Here is an 18,603-nt window from a genome sequence, read left to right on the forward strand (position 1 = left end):
GCCCAAAGGTCTACTTCTGTCTTTATCTAGACAGTCACTCACTGAAGTACATGGAATCAGAATGTCCAACATAAATAATAAATTATCATAATACCCAAAAGGTACTAATTTTTCACTCAGTGAAGGCAGTGTCTGCTCTGATCCCTCTCAGAATCTTTTTGGGACAGGTACAGGCTTCATGCAATGTGTACTTTAGGTGTACACTGTGCAAGTTTAGTAGCACAAGATGAAAAGAGCACAATGTAGGAGTAAGTAAAATTCAAATAAAATACAATTAAAATTCCCCCAACTCTCATTCCATTTTTTTCTCAATTTAAATTATTTTCATTGAGTGCTTTAATTCTACTTCAGCAGGGGTAGGCCGTATACTGTGTTTAAAACCTCTTATGATGCTGTTGGCACTGTACTTGTAGTCATATTTGTAGGAAAGATTCAAAGTGCTCACCAAAAGATTTTTTGGTAAGAATTTCAGACCTTAGGTATGAAAGATTTATCTCCTTTTTATTTTCTTGCATTATCACAAACACCTTGTAAAGCTGTATAGCTCTGTTTTTACAGCTATGGAAAGTCTTTTTAAGCAGCACTGCAGTCACACACTGCATGTTTGGTGAGATTTTTCTAGGCTGAGATGCTCTGCAGAAGAAATCTAGCTACAAATAACTACCTGTATTTCTGATCTGGCTGTTATGCAATTGAGATGAGTGTAAATCATGATGCACTTAAAACAATGACTTACATATAACATGCTCTTATTGTGGAAAAATTCTTTGTCATGCTATCTCCAGAAACAGAACTTATCCACTTGTCATAATTAGTACTTCTTTGACAGAGTAATAAACTTCTTTCATTCCTCACCTCAGAAAGATCACTCCTATTCCTGGAAGATGCATTAAATATAGAACTATTTCATTTTCAGAAGAAGCACACTTAAGCACATTTAATGACTGAGGTGCAGGGCATTTGTAGGGGATTAATGACTGTTGGGAGATGATGATGATCACCTGAAGAAGCACAGCCATGGGCCATTAAGCCCCAGGAAATGTCCTCAGCTAAAGAAGGTTATTGCTATTATAGCCTGAAAATGAACAAAATATCTTGCGTGAATTTCTCTTTTTTAAATGAAGTGATGCAGTTTCTTCATTCTTAATTAAATTCTTCACTGTGAATTTCCTAAAGCATGCAATCAGTGCTTGTGGGGGAGTATTTAGAATTCCAGTTATTATATCCAGAATGGAAAATCACATACTGCACACACTGTGGATCTGCAAAACTAGTTTGGCCTCAATTTTATAAAATATATCAATTCTACAAAAGTATTGATTCACTGCCTATCAATGTCAGGACTGCCAGTACTTGATGGAAATAATGCATTCAGGAAACAATAATGCTGCAAGGTTCTGGGAGGTGGAGGGGCTAAGAAAAACCCAAACATCAGGATAAAAAATTAAGGGGCCACATCCTTGCTTGCATGACAGCAATTCTGGCTGTCTGTACTGCTGTTATGCTGACCTGCCCTGAACAGAGCCAGCTGTACGGGGCTACCAAGCAGAAACTTGCTGTGTAGGTAGGAGTTCAGTTTCTTTTGATTGCTGCTACATATTTTGGAGTTACAAGGCCTGACCCACTTGAATGAATCGTGCAATCAGGTGATGTCAGGAATGGAAAGCTGAGACGATACGTGCCAGAACTCCGAGCAGACAATAGTGTGGGCAGCAGGAAGCAGCAAAAGAGCATTCCACCAGGCAAGCTGAACTATAGTTGACCAGTATTTTTCTAATGCCCTTGGGAAAACATATTTCCTGAATCCTATGTGCAGATATTTTGTATTTTGTACTCCACACTCTCACATGTGAATGGGTTAGAGGTTTTTTTTTTTTTTCATTGTTTGCCTTTGGGTTATTTCACTTTCTAAATTATTTTCACAGAAATACTCATTCCTTCTTATGTTGTCCAAAACCACTGATATTTGTCCTTTGATAAAAATATTCACATACTGGTTTCATAATTCATCTGGTTTTGAAATAAAAAGAGAGATTTTAGTATTATACCTTTTTCTTTTTTACACTGAACAAAGCTCCACCACCAACAATATGATATACGAACAATAGTTTCACTTCTGTCTTAAAATGAAAAATTACTGTGGACAGTATTCATATATGGAAGAAGTCTAAAAGCAGGATTTCTCACAACCCTATATTTAGCCAAGTGAAATGCAAACTTCTTGCCACTTTAATATAAATACGTGTTACATTTACCTGTTCAAGTAACTACAGATTAATTACAGACTGTCCTTTCGACTGCTGGAAGAGCACAAATATTTACATTACCTCCTTTCATATAGTCTATTTCCATACAGCCCATATTCTCTCCCTGAATTGTAGAAATGCAAATAACATTATTCACAAGAACAAAGATGGCTTAACTAATGGATTGACTGCAGGACTGAGTCTGCTCTTCACAGGAAATTCCCACTGGAGCAATCGAAGTTTATTAGGCTGTAAAGTACTTTAAAATCATTAGCTGAATTCAGGCACCCACTTCTGCATGATTAGCTTTGTTGCTGAACACTAATGTTGTTTTCTGCCATTCTTCTCTTTCATAATGTCTTTGTATATCTGAGATGCCTAGACATGATGTCTTTCTCTTCTCCTGCAGATTTCATCTGGATAGAATTAGAACACTTTAGACATTTGGTCTAAAAATGTAGACAAATATCCAAAGATAGTTCTGCTTTAAGGAGGGGGAAGAGTCTCAAACCACACCACCTCAGATCCTTCCAACCTAAATCATTCAATGATTCTCTGACATTTCTCAGATTCTGCCCAGACATATTTGCTCCAAATTTTGCTGCAGAGACAATCTGCAACTGTTATTCACAACTTCTGGGGTACAACATCTTATGAATGGGCTTATTATATTGAATTCTCTGAACACCTCTGTGCTGGATAACATATTCTAAGCTCTGGAGAGGGCTTAGGAAGATCTGCACATCCATATATTTAAGTTTGCTGTTCACATAATAAAGTGGACCTGATACTGGTAAATATGATAAACACTTAGTCCTCTCAACGTGATGCTGAGCATTGTCAGTGTGATGCTAGAGTAGTTTAACTGATACTAAACATGATTAAGGCTCTTTTTATGGTCTTTATATACAAATTTGGACATGGCTTCTTCACAGGTACAATACATAACTTCATACTATCAATAGTAATGATAATGTAATTTTTAGACTTTGTCTGAGACTCTGTCTGGGCTGTGTCTGGGTAATGTCGCTGTCCTTTCAAACTAAAGATGGAGATCATAAACTGATACAAAGGCTGAAAATTTTCTAATATTAATAACAAAATGATTGAGCAAACTACTCCAGTTTTCACAAGTGCCCAAATGATGCATTTTTCATCAGTACCATATTTTTTCCCCATTTCTCTGCAGATGACTGTTACAGGTGCTGAAATACATAGAAAATTTATGTTTCATAAGTAGGGGAAGATGTTTACTATTTCTGGAAGTCAGGATTTGGATAACAAATGCATGTATCTTCATTCTCAGTACAATGTTTGGAGACGAGCAGTCTGAGGCTAGTAGAGAAATGCCGTAACATTAGCAGCAAATCCAGAAATCACTAATCTTGTACAGTGCACAGACCAAGAAGATTGCACTTTAAAAAAAGTTGCAATAATAATAGATGGAAAGAGAAGCTAGGGAACAGAAAGGTACCTCCTCTGTGTAATGACTCCCTCATACTTGGAAATATATGCAGAAGAAAGTGGGAAGCCAATTTTTCTATTTTTTTGGTGTAAGAACTGTGGATACAAGGGAACAGGGACAGCTACAATAATAGTGGCTTCACAGCTTTTGTTCAAGATTTCTGTAAAAGCAGCAGATGTTTGGAAATTCTCCGTAAGTACTCATGATACACCTTCAGGCTACTGGTGCAGCAGGCTTCACAGATCCAGCATGCCCCTGACCTAGAACAAGGTGCATATCTGATATCCCTGCTCACTGCAGGGAAGGTGGAACCAGACTATCTCTAGAAGTCCCTTCTCAGCCTAACTATTCTATAACTCTATGCTTAAAACTCTGTTGGCACACACAGGATTTAGCCAAGTATTTTCAACACCCTCAAAGCATGTTGATAGTTCACTCAGAGTGGCTTCTTCTTTTATGACATATATCATTGGTTTTATACTTCACTATTAAAAATAATAAGAAAACAATAGGGAAGAGATATAATCACCTTCTTTTCATTCTGTTAAATGTTTTAAACATTCCTTCTTTTATTAAAATATGGTCTGAGACTCTAAAGCTAGGTAATGCATGAAAACATAGGCTGCAAAAGCCCAAATACCTTAAAAGGTTTATATTACCTACCCAGGAAAAACAAAGAAAGATCTGGAGAAAGAATATCTATTTCTCAGTTGCTTTCACAGCTGGACACATCCCCAGTATGAAATCAAGTGCACTGCAGAGATGCCTGAGCTAGCAAGCACATAAGCTGCTAAATCTCAGCACAGCACCAGCTTGACTTTGTCTTTCCTGGCATTGCACACAAGCTAGTAAGTCACATTCCTCAGTTAAATACGTGGGGATTTTTACACAGGCAGTGCTATTGCAGTTATATTTAGACCTAAAATGGCTTATGTGCAAGCAGCATGTTATCTGGCATCATGTCCTTCACTCAGGAGAAGCCAGTCCACTGCCTCTCAAATCACTTGTGTAGATAAATGTATCCTGTTGAACTGTTACCTACGATTTACTTTCTCTCTTGAGTCACAGAATAATCCACAACCTAAGCACCAGGATTAGGAAGATTTTACCTCATTCCCCAAAAGACAAAATTAGTTACTGAAGTGGGAAGCTTTCCTGTCAGTCATACTAAGAGGAATTCCAAAATATGTTAATAATTATTAAATCTTCACCTTGTGATGAGCTAATGCAGCCTGGAGACAGTATCAACATCATACTCATTAACATGAATATAAACTCTGTATTTCTTTAGTATAAAATTTGTCTTATAGTATTTTGTTGAAACATCTGAGAATACTTTCCACAGTGTTACCTAATTCCATCTATAAATTTCTTAATCATCCTAAAATGTTTATCTATTTCAAGTTGACCTCAAAGTAAAACCATGTTAAAGAGAAAAATCCTTTTTATAATTGAAAAACATTTAAAAATAACTTCTGAACCACGCCTGTTTCATAGTTTTGCAATTAATTTAAATAAATAACTAAATAAATGTATTGTTACAAAAATAAATGATATATCTATCAGCATCTGAGCTTAAAAATTTCATAAAACCTGTGAACAAAATTTACAATTTACAATTTGCAATTCTAGACCACAACAATATTTTAGAGTTTCTTTCACATTGCTTTAGTTTTATTTCTGACAAAGCAGCTCTGAAAAACAAGTTCAAAGATCAATCATTTCAGAAGACCTTAATTCTGAATATCATTTTTGTATTTTAAATGTTGCGAATTTTTCCAGCCTCAATTTAGCCCCAAATTTGAGAAACTATAGCCATAGAAATTTTCTCAATTATTTTAGGAGATCAACAATTAAATTAACATTAAATCAACAATTAAAAGTAAGGTTTTCAGAGAAGTTAACAAAACTGATGATAAAACAAAATTAAAAACTTAGCCAACCAGTAAACATACCTGTTTAAACTGTTGCAGGCTAACAGGCCAGATGAGATTGAAAGAGTTATTGAGCCATTCATTGCAGAAATTAAACATGTGAGATAGTCTTGTCTCAGTTTGGCTAAAGTCGTTGAATTTATAATTTTAAACATTTAAACAGGAGTTGTATCCATTGAGATAAAACATCTCATTTACTTTCACACCTGCCAGCAGCTGTAACATAATTGCATACACCCCACTGCATCACTTCTACCTCAAACACTACTTGTAGGGTTAAACAGACATCTGCAAAGAAGCATTTCTCTTCACAAGATATTATTTAATTTATATGTAAAGAACAGTTTAATCTTCTTTATTGAAAAAAATAAAGTTCATTTTACTTTAACTGATAAATTACTGCACAGATCTTACATTTCATCAAATTTATATTGTTCTCTTAGGCTTAAATAATTGAATGCTTTTAAATTCAGTATTCTAAGTGAGAAAGGCTGTACATATATATAACAGTAAGGGTACATTTTTCCTATGTAAAAATGGCTGTAAGCAATGTTTAGGTACCATATTGCTTAATCCTGCTTTGAAGAAAGTTTTACTTAAAAGATGGGACAAATTCATTTAAAGGAGCAATGCTGAAGGGAGCTCTCCTTTATGCTTTTATCCTGGTTTGAAAATACAGGAAAATTACAGCTACAGGGAAGAAAAAAGGTAGTTTGAACATGGAAGAAAAACTGCTAAACATAACATTCCAGAATTTGGACAAGATAGTATGTGTCTGTATAATATTTTCCAAAGAGGTATCTACAGACATATTCCAACCTCTTCAATCCTTTCATTTTTATTTCAGTTTACTACAATACCATACTGACGCAATGCAGTGTCCAACCTCTCCACCACCAGCAGGCATAAAATATTCTGTTTCTATATGGATGCCTGCATTTCAGACTGTACCTGTAGTGCATAGCCACCCTGGCAGGTGGTGAAGAGAACCGAGAACGCTCTGTCAGCTTAAAGAGCTCTGACAAAGGTGCTGCAAAGTGATCTCCACTCACTGGTATACTAAATATCCTCTTGAGAGAAGGCTGACTAGCTGTGAGCTCAAAAATGGAAATTTTTCCATTGTATGTGGGGAAAAATATTAAAAAAGTAATCCCAGCCTTTAAGTATAACCCACAGACATTAGATCACTGATGGGAAAAACTTTGCTGCAGATGTTGAAAAGACGTGATGGGGAAAAGCTGGCTTCTGTGACTAATGGCAAATGTGAAAGAAAGGATTAAGAATGTGCAGAGAGGGATAAAACAATTGAGTGACAAGCAGAAAGGATTTCCAGTACAGTGAACAAACACCAGAAAAGTATTCAAGACAGACAGGGGAAGATCAAGGCTAAAAGTCATTCTAGATGAAGATTGCTCTTAAAGCCAACATGTCATAAGGAGAAATTAATCCTTTAATTGAAAAATGGAGAACAAAGAAGGCTGTTCTCAGCATTAAAAAAATCAAACCAAATCAACCAATTTCTGAATGAAGGAAATGGGTCAATATTCATTGATACCATAAAGGAAAAAGCTTGCCATGGAAGGCACATGTCCACATTAAAGGTGGAACACAGCGATCCTGCTGGCCAGCCCTCTTTTGAGGCTAAAGGCAATAAACTACTTACTGTTACTGTTTTTAAGTTCACAGAGAAGAAAAATACGCTGAGGTTGATCCAGCCCTCTATCCATTCCTTTACATGGAAAAGTAGATGTCCTGGCTGTTGGCTCTCCTCTGCTCTCAAGACTCTTCCTGGGGTGTGGTTTGTTGTTTCTATTCTTGCCTGGGGAAACTCCCATTTATTCCAAAAACTCATCATCTTTCAATTATTTAAAAGAAATTGTTATTGACATTAACCACAGATGCATTCAAATGAGCTAAATCATTCATATTCCCACTTATTATGTCAAGCCAATATAGTTGTACTGTTTAATTAGGTTAGAGCAAAAAAAAAAAAAAAAAAAAAAAAAGCCTCATGGAAGTAATCTATGTGACTTTTTAACAGGAAAACTAGGGGACTATGGTCCAAATGAAACTTCTGTATGGAAGGTGCAGAACTGAGTTGGAGAAGAAACACCCAGAAATGAAGAATTAATGACTGCATCACAAAATGAAAGAAAAAACAGAATTTTCATGAAAAAGCAGGCACTTATAATATAACTTTTCTAAAACATAAAAAAACCCAAAAAACCAAAAATTTAAATATATCTCTTTTCTTGGAAAATGTGAGATTCATAATAGTTTTTTTAAAAACTGGAGATGCTGAAGAAAACATGTAAGTGAGTAGAGATGGGAGGTACTAGAGAGAAACCAAATACACAAATATTCTGTGAGGAATAATCATTAAGGAGAAGCATATAAGAAAAAAAATTGAGTTAGAGTAGTTCACAAACAAAACATGTCTTAAACTAAAATGCTGATACAAAAAGATGTCAGTATCAATGTGAAAGATATTAACAGAAGCATTTATATATAATTATTATATAACATATATATGTTACTATGTTATATTATGTTTTTATATAGTAATTATATAAAAGAAGCATTTAATGTATTGATTCAGTGACTTAAAGGTGGTGAAGTCTTTAGGGAGACAGATAAGCCGGATATAGTTATGAAGTAGACTACAAGAGTTATAGAAAGGTTTAGAAAAATGACCTGTAGGAAAGCTTGAAGCATGCATTCTTCATGCTGAGTATTCTTAAGAAAACAAACAAAAATATTCAGGAGGGAAGTAAGATCAATCTTTTGACATGTAAAAGACTGACAGAAAAAGAAATTATAATAAGCTAGTGCTTAGGGTAACGGAAACAAAAAACAAGCCTTTTCTAACTAAATTTTTGATTAGGTAATGGCTGGTTTAAGGATGGTATAGCATTGGAATCAGCTATATATGGAAGCTGGTCTGTAAATGGTTAGACAGGCAGTGTCAATGTGTAGGTGTGCTTGATCTTTCTCCAGTGGAGGATCTCTGCCAGTTTGGTATTTCTGTTTATTCACAATGAATACAAAAGCACTCTCCAGCTCTAAGTAACTTTTTCTCAGATCTACTTTACCAACAGTGGTTAATAAAGATATGTCTGCTTAACATGGGGAGCAACCATGCATGACTTAGCAACTATTTTTTTGCAATAACCAACCTTGTGCAACACTTCACCAATTTCAATCTCAGATGTAGTTGTCACCTTAGTAAAAGTATGAAAAGCAGAATCCGATGTTTCTTTCCACCACCTCCTTCCCTGCTCAGTTTCTGGCATTGAATGTGGCTGAACCTGCTTCCCATCAGAGAAGTCACAGGACTATTACATTCAGAGATCAGCTTGCATTGCCTCTTCAGACAATAGCTGCAAAGGCTGATGGCAGAAGCATGAGCTAATTCCCTCCTATTTTACACTCAGCATACTTTACACTAGAGCCACAGGATTGCATAGTAATAATAATTTGCCTTTAAGACTGAAAGAGTAATCAAGTAATTATGGTAAAAGCCTGGAATGCTGGGCTATTCAATCTGCATACTTTGCCATAGATTATGCAGCATAGAGCAAGACAATTAGTCTCTGTAGTTTCTTAGCTGCAAAAAGCTGGTGACTGTTTCCCCCAAAAAAGAGCTACTTTCCAATCTCTGTTTTACTAAAATCCATGATAGTTTCATTTACTACAGCAATTTCTGACAAGATAGACATTTCAAAAAGACATGGATTTGGCCTTCTGTGTTTTTATTCTGACAACCCTCATATCAATAATCATGAATCATGTTTTTGGTTTTTTTTTTAATCTCAACAACAATGTTCTTGGATAAATGCAACAGACGTCCTTAAGAATCAGATAATTGCATGCATTTCTTATGTCGCTCCAACTATTGAGCAATCTTAGTTCCATAAATCATGGTGCTGACCACATGAAGAGCTAAAAATGGTGTGAGAATTTCTGTCTCATGATTATATTGGTTTTTAAAAGTCACAAATCACAGCAATATGAAAAATGGCAGAGTGTTGGAAAAAATACCAGTCCAGGCTTCAGTTTTATAGCAACACAGCCTTTTCTAGTTCTAAGTTTTTGGGTTGGGTTTTTGTTTTGGGATTTCTCCACCCCCTACATTGAACCCTGCATTAAAAACCATGTTGTGCTCTGAATATGCTCGTCTTGGAAAGGCTATTTGGTATTGTTGTATTTGTATGTCAAAGAGAGGACTGAAGTCTCAACAATTGTTAACCTCTCCCAGGGTGAGCTAATAAAAGGTCAGAGACCCACATGTGGCTTGCAGCCTGGGGAATTTCTCTCAGTGTTCTGCCAGGGATGGGACTGCCTGAATGATTTCTCTCATAAGTTTTAAGCCATAAACTGCATCCTACTTGGCTTGCTGTGCCAAAACTGGACCCAAGGGTATCCAGAGTCTTTGCTGATGGAAAAAAATGAGTGCTTCCTATGGAAGCCACAGATGTTTTCCTGAGAGAGAGAAAGAGAGAGAGAGCGCGCACAGATGCTCAAATATTTCTCTACTTTCCACTTCTGACTACCTGTGCTGGCAGTAGTTCCAAGAACTGGGGAAGACAGAGGCAGGCATCCAGATGCTTTCAATAAACCTTGGCAGCACAGGTACTGAATGCCTAAACACTAAAAGTGTTCAAAACTGATTTTTTTTTTCTGGATCTCAAGCTATGAAAATGTGAAAGCATGTGAGGAGCTAGTGCTCCTCATCTTCCCATTCTGAGCAGAAATTTAGTGAACAGGATAATCACCCTAGATATGAAAGGAGAGAATTTTTAACTGTTGAAAAGATATCACTCATAGAAGGGGATGTCTGTATGAATATAAATATACACATACATAGACATTCAAAAGGATATATAAAATACGTATATCCCATGCATTTACTAGAAAGATTTGTTTCTTCCATCAGACAGTAGGCTGATTGTCACAATATGGATTTGATTTTGCATTGTGGGGCCACAGTTATCCCCAGTGTAACTGTGAAGTCAAAGAAAACACTTATGCAAAGTTATAATATAACTGATTTGACCCAAAATTGTATTTACATCAGCTACCTCACAAATTTGATTAAAGTTAAATCACATTAGGATGAGGCTTATCATACTGTTTAGTAACTGTTTAGTAGCTATTCATACCTGCTATTTTTTTTGCCTATACATATTGACGTCCAAAGATTCTTTCATGGATACACTTGATCAAAAGTCTTTGTTTCTGTTCTGAACAGGATACATAGCTGGTTTGAAACTTTTATACTGCTACTGTTCAACACTTTCCTCCAGTTCTACCTTTTGAAATATTACATAAGTATTTCTTAAAGGGGATTAATTAGTCCAGTTAAAACACAGTAAATAAATGGAACTACTGAGTAGAAACTGTATAGCAGATAGCTATAGATGATAAGTAAACAGCAGAACAGCACATATATAAGATTACAAACCTGGATTTAATGGTTATTCATTGCTTAATTAATCAGCAGAAGCACTCTGAGTTAAGCTTAGAGCTCACCAGTTTATTTGCTTATTATAAGGACCGCTCTATCCATCTCATTAATGGTTTCACACCTGTTTGCTACCTGCAGTCAGTGCCTGCCTCTCCTGTTACAGCCTTTTTTCCCATGAAGTGGAAAAACATCTGTCTATCAACATGGGAAGTAAGCAGATGAATACTGATGTCTGCAAAATCTTTGTGAAAGTACTTGGGGAAAGGGTAGCTCTATAAAAGTGCTAGTTTTCCCAACAGACAATCAAAAGGGCATTCTCTCCAGAAGAATGAATTCTCTCCATCTGAATGATGTTCACACATCAGGCTGCTTGAACAGCCACTGACCACTCTTCCTCAGAGCGAACCCTCTCCACCCAATTGCTCATCAAGACCTTCAAGACCTTTCACTTACATTCAATCTTCCACATTTTTTGGGTTTTATGTCTTGATTGCTACCTAGGCACCAGACACCTTTTTCTACATCAGCTCAGGGATCAAAGTGTATTGCAATATTCTCGCTCTAAAAGACAAGCTGCTCTCCTAGCCAGTACAGAGCAATAGCTTTGGCTTGACAGTTTCCACAAAGGTATTGTTGTTGAGTGTCTGAGTGCTCCTTCAAACAGAAGCTTTAAAGCTGGTGAAGCCAAGTCCAACATGGAAGACAAAGTATTTCTAAAGCACAAGGATAAGGGAGAGATCTTCTCTAGGTGGTGATCTCATAGCTTAGCCATATAGGCTTGACAGAAACCATCAGCAAGATGGACCATGTATGAATCCTTCTAGGAAAGAATGAGAGGAAGAAAGTGGTTTTACTTGACCAAGCCATGAGAAGTCAGCAAGTGAGCTCTTAAGAAAGTCATGCATTCGGAAAAAGAACTACTGTATCTAAGCTACACCTTGCCTAAAACTCTTCAAACAGGGAAATTGTTATGGGAATTTTGCTCCCTGTATTATGCACTAAAGTTTGATTCTACCATGTCTTATTCCTTTGCAACTCATGTATTGCACTTCCAAAAGCATCAGTGCCTGACCTTTCTGCTTTCTTGTCCCATAATTTTTAAAATAGAAACTAATACTCCATAGTAGTTAGAAAGTGAGCAATCATCCATTTTTTTATTCCAAACTAATTGACAGAGGTTGCTTAAAAGTCAGGTGTCTGCCCAAGATAAAGTATCCCTTCGCAACAATAAAAATAAATCCCTAGCTACCTATTTAAAAGTAAGAATTAAACGATTTTCAATTGCTCATTAAGAATCAAAACAGCTTTTCCAAGGACTAATTGATCTAGGTTGTATGTTTATCTCTAGTTTTAGTTTAACTATTTGAAATATTTTGCTCTGCTAGGCCTTTTAATTTTTTACAAAATTTTCTACTCCTAAACTCATTCATAATGAATCCTTTCATATTTACTGAAATTATCCTCCTTTTCTACATCCTTCAAGCTTTCTCAGAATAGAAGCTTTTTGCAGTTACATATCAGCCATATCATTTTTTCAGCAGTACTATACAAACACACTGGTTTTTTGTATAAGCCTGCATACTTAAATACTGAATCATACAGAAATATGAAAAACAAATGTGTTATCATTGTAATCACTAGAGCAATAGAATGAAAGGAAACAGGATTACAGAAGTGTAGACACAGTTCTGACAAATTCATACACATATATATATATACATATGTGATATAAGAACTAATCTTACAACCCTTACAAAATAATCTTACAGAAGTCTATAGGAGGACACACATTAAAAATACAGCATTAAGCCTGAAAATCTCAAAGAAATCCATTCTTTTTCAGCAATGAGAATAAATATTACACCTTAAAAAATTATGTCCAAATGAGTAAAATAGCTCGGCAATAAGATAATCTCATAGAATAATCACAGGTACCTCTGTAGTGATGATAGATAATGGAATCTGAGGAGAGACTAGTACAGACAACTTGGAATATAGCTTTGAGTCTTATGATTGTTAAAGACAATATTGTCAGATACCACAAGATTAGTCTATCTTAGGAATTTACTACTGATTTCATAATGACGCCATCAGAGAACAGCTCCTTTATTTGTGAATAAAGGAGAAACTAACAGAAAAAGTTACTTAAAAGCACCTCCACCTGCTGCCAATCAGAGAAAAAGAAACGAGCAAGCTACCTATAGATTAAAAAAAAAATTATTGCAGTCAACAGTTTTATGTAAATGCATTTAGGAACAGAGACAAAAGTGAAGAAGAACCAAACAAGTCTGAACACAGACACTGTGTTTCTACATAGACAACCATGAGTTTTTCATTAATAAACCCACACAATTATGCAATTTAAATGCATAGGTTCGTTCTATCTGTAACTAGCAGCTTTCTGTGGGACTCCCTCGCAGGGCTGCTTCTAATCCACAGATGAGGAACTGGATTAATTTGCTTTACTGTGCTCACAGGGGTATGAGCCATGCTAAAATCCTGAGCAAGTGGAACATGATGAGTGACTCCTAGACGTTCTCTTCATCCACACAGGGTGAGCTGGATCTAGTATCTTCCAAAAGACTGCAACAAGTGGTAAAGGCCACTTTCTGATAGTATTTGGTTTCCAAAACAGGCCTTGAATGGTCTTCTTGTTAAGTTGTTCTCCCACACACATTCATAACCAGAACATGTAATAACTGAAAAGTGAAAAATTTATTCTTCATAGTTTTTGTAATTTTGCCCAGTGGTTTGTCAGTTTTATGAATTCCAAATGTGTTGATTCCTATGCGAATTTATACTCTGTACTGAAATATAATTGTCTGGAAAATTTGAGATAGAAAAAAGTAGCATTTATTTATATATCTTTAATATAGCTATTACTATACTCTTTTTACTCGACCAATTTTCAAGTAAAAAGACATATGCAAAACCAATTAGACCTATATTAATGATTTTATCTCCATAACTCCATATTCTCTTTATGAAGTACTGTGCTGAAACATAATTTAAAAACCAAATCAAATAAGAGTTCCATTCTGATAGTGTAAAACCTTAACCAGGAAATGGTAAAAAATGTGTGCTTCACTAGAAATGAAACAAAATTTGTAGTATTACACACACAATCTGGAATTAGGAAATAATGGTAAAGACATATATGTATCATTATTGTGTCAAAATGCACTGAGACTCATGTGGGACTGATACAACTGAAGCCTATTACTGAGATGAGGAGAGGAAGAATTTAGCAACCTAAAAGACCTAACTCTGGATTTGAGTATGCTTTCTTGGGTGTTTTAGCATTAAAAAAAAAAAAAAAAAAAAAAAAAAAAAAAAAAAAAAAAAAGCAGTTGACTCTCTTGAGTCCAGTTGAGCTCATCTGGTCCACCAAGTCCAATACAATCCTTTTTATACAGTGGCAGCTAGTCAGAACAACACACAGGTTTGACAGTACCCAACAATGCTGATTTCTCCAGCTGATATCAGATGGAAACTTACAGCTTTGTTGTTGAGTGGGAACATTTTTTGGCATAAATATTTAATTCTCTTGGAAAAACCGGCTGCTCATGGCTTTGACAGACACACTCTTTTCTTGGCAAAAACACCTGTATAAATGTCTGGTCACAGAAAGAATGGTGGAGATATATCCAGCTGGTAGACAGTTACAAGTGGTGTTCCTCAGGTCTCAGTCTTAGGGTCAATTTCATTCCATATTTTTATCTTTATCTGGGTAAGGGGACCAAGTGTACCCTCCATCTCTTTGCAGATGACAGCAAGATCACAGGCAGTGTTTGATCTGTTTGAAGGCAGGAAGGCTCTGCAGAAGGATCTGGACATGCCTGATTGATGGGATGAGACCAACTGTATGAGGTGAATCTTCAAGAAAGCCAAGTGCCAGAGCCTGCACCTGAGTCACAACAACTCCAGGAAGTGCTACAGGCTGACAGCAGAGTGCCTGAAAAGCTGCCCAGTGCAAAAGGACCTGGGAGTGTTGCCCAACAGCTGGCTGAATACGAACTGTCAGTGTGTCCAGGTAGCCAAGAAGGCCAATGGCATCCTGGTATGTACCAGCAATAATGAGGCCAGCAGGACCAGGGCAGTGATTGTCCCTCTGTACACTCTGGTGAGGCCACAACTTGAATTGTGTGTCCAGTTTTGGGCTCCTCTCTACATGAAACACATTGAAGTGCGGGAGCGAGTCCAGAGAAGGGCAAGAGAGCTGGTGAAGGGTCTGGAGCCCAAGTCCTCAGAGAAGCAGCTGAAGGAGTTGGCATTGTTGGTCTGAAGGAAGAAGAGGCTCGGGGGAACCTTACTGCTCTTCACAGCTGAAAGGAGGATGTAGTAAGGCATGAGATCAGCCTCTTCTCCCAAGAAAAAGAGTGCCTGAAAAGCTGCCCAGTGCAAAAGGACCTGGGAGTGTTGCCCAACAGCTGGCTGAATACGAACTGTCAGTGTGTCCAGGTAGCCAAGAAGGCCAATGGCATCCTGGTATGTACCAGCAATAATGAGGCCAGCAGGACCAGGGCAGTGATTGTCCCTCTGTACACTCTGGTGAGGCCACAACTTGAATTGTGTGTCCAGTTTTGGGCTCCTCTCTACATGAAACACATTGAAGTGCGGGAGCGAGTCCAGAGAAGGGCAAGAGAGCTGGTGAAGGGTCTGGAGCCCAAGTCCTCAGAGAAGCAGCTGAAGGAGTTGGCATTGTTGGTCTGGAGGAAGAAGAGGCTCGGGGGAACCTTACTGCTCTTTACAGCTGAAAGGAGGATGTAGTAAGGCATGAGATCAGCCTCTTCTCCCAAGAAAAAAGCAGTAAGACAAGAGGAAATGGCCTCAAGTTGTACCAGAGGAGGTTAGATTGGACATTAGGAAAAATGTCTTCCCCAAAAGGGTTGTCAAGCACTGGAACAGCCTACCCAGGAAAGCAGTGGTGTCACCATCCATGGAAGTATTTGAAGATATGTGTATGTGATGCTCTACAGATGGGGTTTAGTGTTGGACTTAGCAGTGCTGCATCAACAGTTGGCCTCCATGACCCTGGACATTTTTTCCAACCTAACTGATTCTATGATTTTATGGACTGAGACTAAATTCCTATTTCTCAAGAAACAGCAAGCAGGCAAACCACTCTACCAGTGCTCACTCAAGTAAAGCTCTGAATTCAAGGAATGTTAGGTTGCCATACAGAGGAAAGAGAAGATGTGCAAATGTGCCATCGCCAGGGCCAACGTATGGTGGAAGAAGCACCACTCAGAAAGAATCAACTCTTGTCTCACAGATGAAGTGCAGCACAAGGAAGATTATTTACTTGTACTGAGTCAGTAATATCTTCTTAATGTTAAAGAGATAACAAAAAGCTAACAGGTCAGCAACATCTGCATGTTGGTATAAAATCCCTGTTAAGCTTAGAGAAGTTAAAAAAATAGGCTCTTGGGACACATGACAAATAAATATATAAAGCCCACTTGTGTCTTCCCCAGAACAGCAGTAGAACTCTCATAACTTCGTTTTTGCTGCTCTCCTAAGGAAAAAGCTCCTCAAACACTGATGGTTATGACTCCCTTCATAGTTGTCTCTTTTTACTGTTTTTCTTTCCATTGTTACACTTGACATCTTGCTCTTGCACCAAAAATTGCACCAGCAATAGCCTTAAAATAAACAATAACCCCCTGCTGGTTTAATCCTTCCCTTTTCAATCACTTTATCTTGTCACTCAGCCTGGCCTGGCATTCCACCTGTTGTAGGAACTACATGTATGCATGTATCCTGTATGAGACTCTTACCCCTCAAATGCCCAGTTCCTGTCTTGGACAGCTGACATTGGACCAAATCTATGAATATGTGGATAGTGGTAACACACCCAAATTAATTATGGGGCAAAAAGTTCAGAAAGAATTTTCAGCCAATGAAAACATATTAAGGATTTATATACTCACATCTTTAAACTGTCTTATAAGTGATATGTTTTCTTTACATAGGGAAAAAAAAATACCTTTACTTTATATTGGTATGCCATTGAAAGTCTAGCAGAAAACGGTGACTAAAAACTCAGGTTGTGTTAAAAGACCAAAAACCAAACCAAAATAAAACCCTGAACAGACAGAATGAATTGCAAATGAGGAGCTTTACAGATAGGATGTAATTTTCTCTAACTAGGGCACTAAAAGACAAATACGAGTATAAAAAGTCCCCTGTATGTGAAGGGAACATGATGGATCAGTTTGGAACTTGGATTGTTATCCTTCTCAGTTATTGTAGTGATGAGAACATTATATACACACACACTCTAGAAATCCACTACCTATATCAATTCCACAATAAGAAACACAAATGCACAGGAGTTTTATGAGATTAGGATATTAGAAACATGACAGGAAGAACTTTTGGAAACAAGTTTGGTTTTTACAGTGATAAGAAAACACACAAATATTTTGTCCAGAAAAGCCTACAGAACACAACAGAAGCTAAAATATTTCCTCAAGTACTGTACTAAGCTTTAGTCTGCAATAAAATCAGAAAATCTACAACACTTATATACAACAGAAAGATCAGGGAAGTCATGGTGACACTCAAAGAAGTACACATACAGTGGGATTACAGCTCCTAAAATTCATGGGTGCATAAATCAGCTTTTCTCTTTATATTCTTTCTATAATCTAATAACACACTGCTAAATAGAACTAGATTTTCCATATCAGAGTTTCTGAAGTGATTAATGTAGCCTAGAGTGTGCAGTGGAACTTTCTAGAAGGAATATATTCTAAACTACACAGCATTATAGCTTTGTCTTTTTTTTTTTTTTTTTAATTTGCATAAATTAATTACCCCTTGGAGCATTTGTGTGGTTTCTGTAAATGATTGTGTGGCCTCGTAAACTTATCAGTCCTGTCCAAATGATGGATAATTTACGTTAAACACAAATAAAATTACCACTTTGGTAATCTAAACTTTAGATCCTCTTAGCTCAGTATTTCCAAGCTGTCCCTGTGACCTGTTAGTTTGTCTGCATTGCCACCTGGAGGGCCTCTCAGCAAAGTCAGGTTCCTGACTGAATTCCTCCAGTGAGATTCGAGGATAACACCCCAGGACTTAAAGCAGTCTCTTGTGCCGCAGGGGGAGACCCCACCTTGGTTCCCACTACCCCCCACAGGCCCTGGAAAGTGCTGAGATAGCCTGGAAAATGTCTAGAATCCTAAGCAGGTGTTTGGTAATTAATGCAAACAGCAGACAGACTTCCCTAACTTCCCCTTCCCTCCATGCTGCCTTGTACACTAGCGAACACACTGATGATTAAATTAGTTGTCTTAATTGTGACGGTCTGACACTGGCTCAGTTAGAAACCACATATGAGAAGCTGAGGAAATGAGACTACAGCTCCTTGATAGACAAAGACAAAATGAAGAATTTAAATTCTCCAGTTCAGTTGCACTACCTAAAATTGTGGCAAATAACTAGGAAAATTCAGTCATGAACTTGGGCCATTTAAAAAAAGAC

At 37.1% G+C, this 18,603-nt stretch overlaps 1 protein-coding gene across 1 annotated transcript in view; it reads right to left on the reverse strand.

The window, feature by feature from the left end:
• The window catches only part of AGMO (alkylglycerol monooxygenase), a 185,861-nt gene that overhangs the window by 1,612 nt on the left and 165,646 nt on the right, over positions 1-18,603 (reverse strand). The gene's annotated exons all lie outside the window — the stretch shown is intronic.

Source organism: Pyrgilauda ruficollis, unplaced genomic scaffold, assembly GCF_017590135.1.
Source record: "Pyrgilauda ruficollis isolate IOZ18807 unplaced genomic scaffold, ASM1759013v1 scaffold2, whole genome shotgun sequence".
NCBI classification, from domain to species: Eukaryota; Metazoa; Chordata; class Aves; order Passeriformes; family Passeridae; genus Pyrgilauda; species Pyrgilauda ruficollis.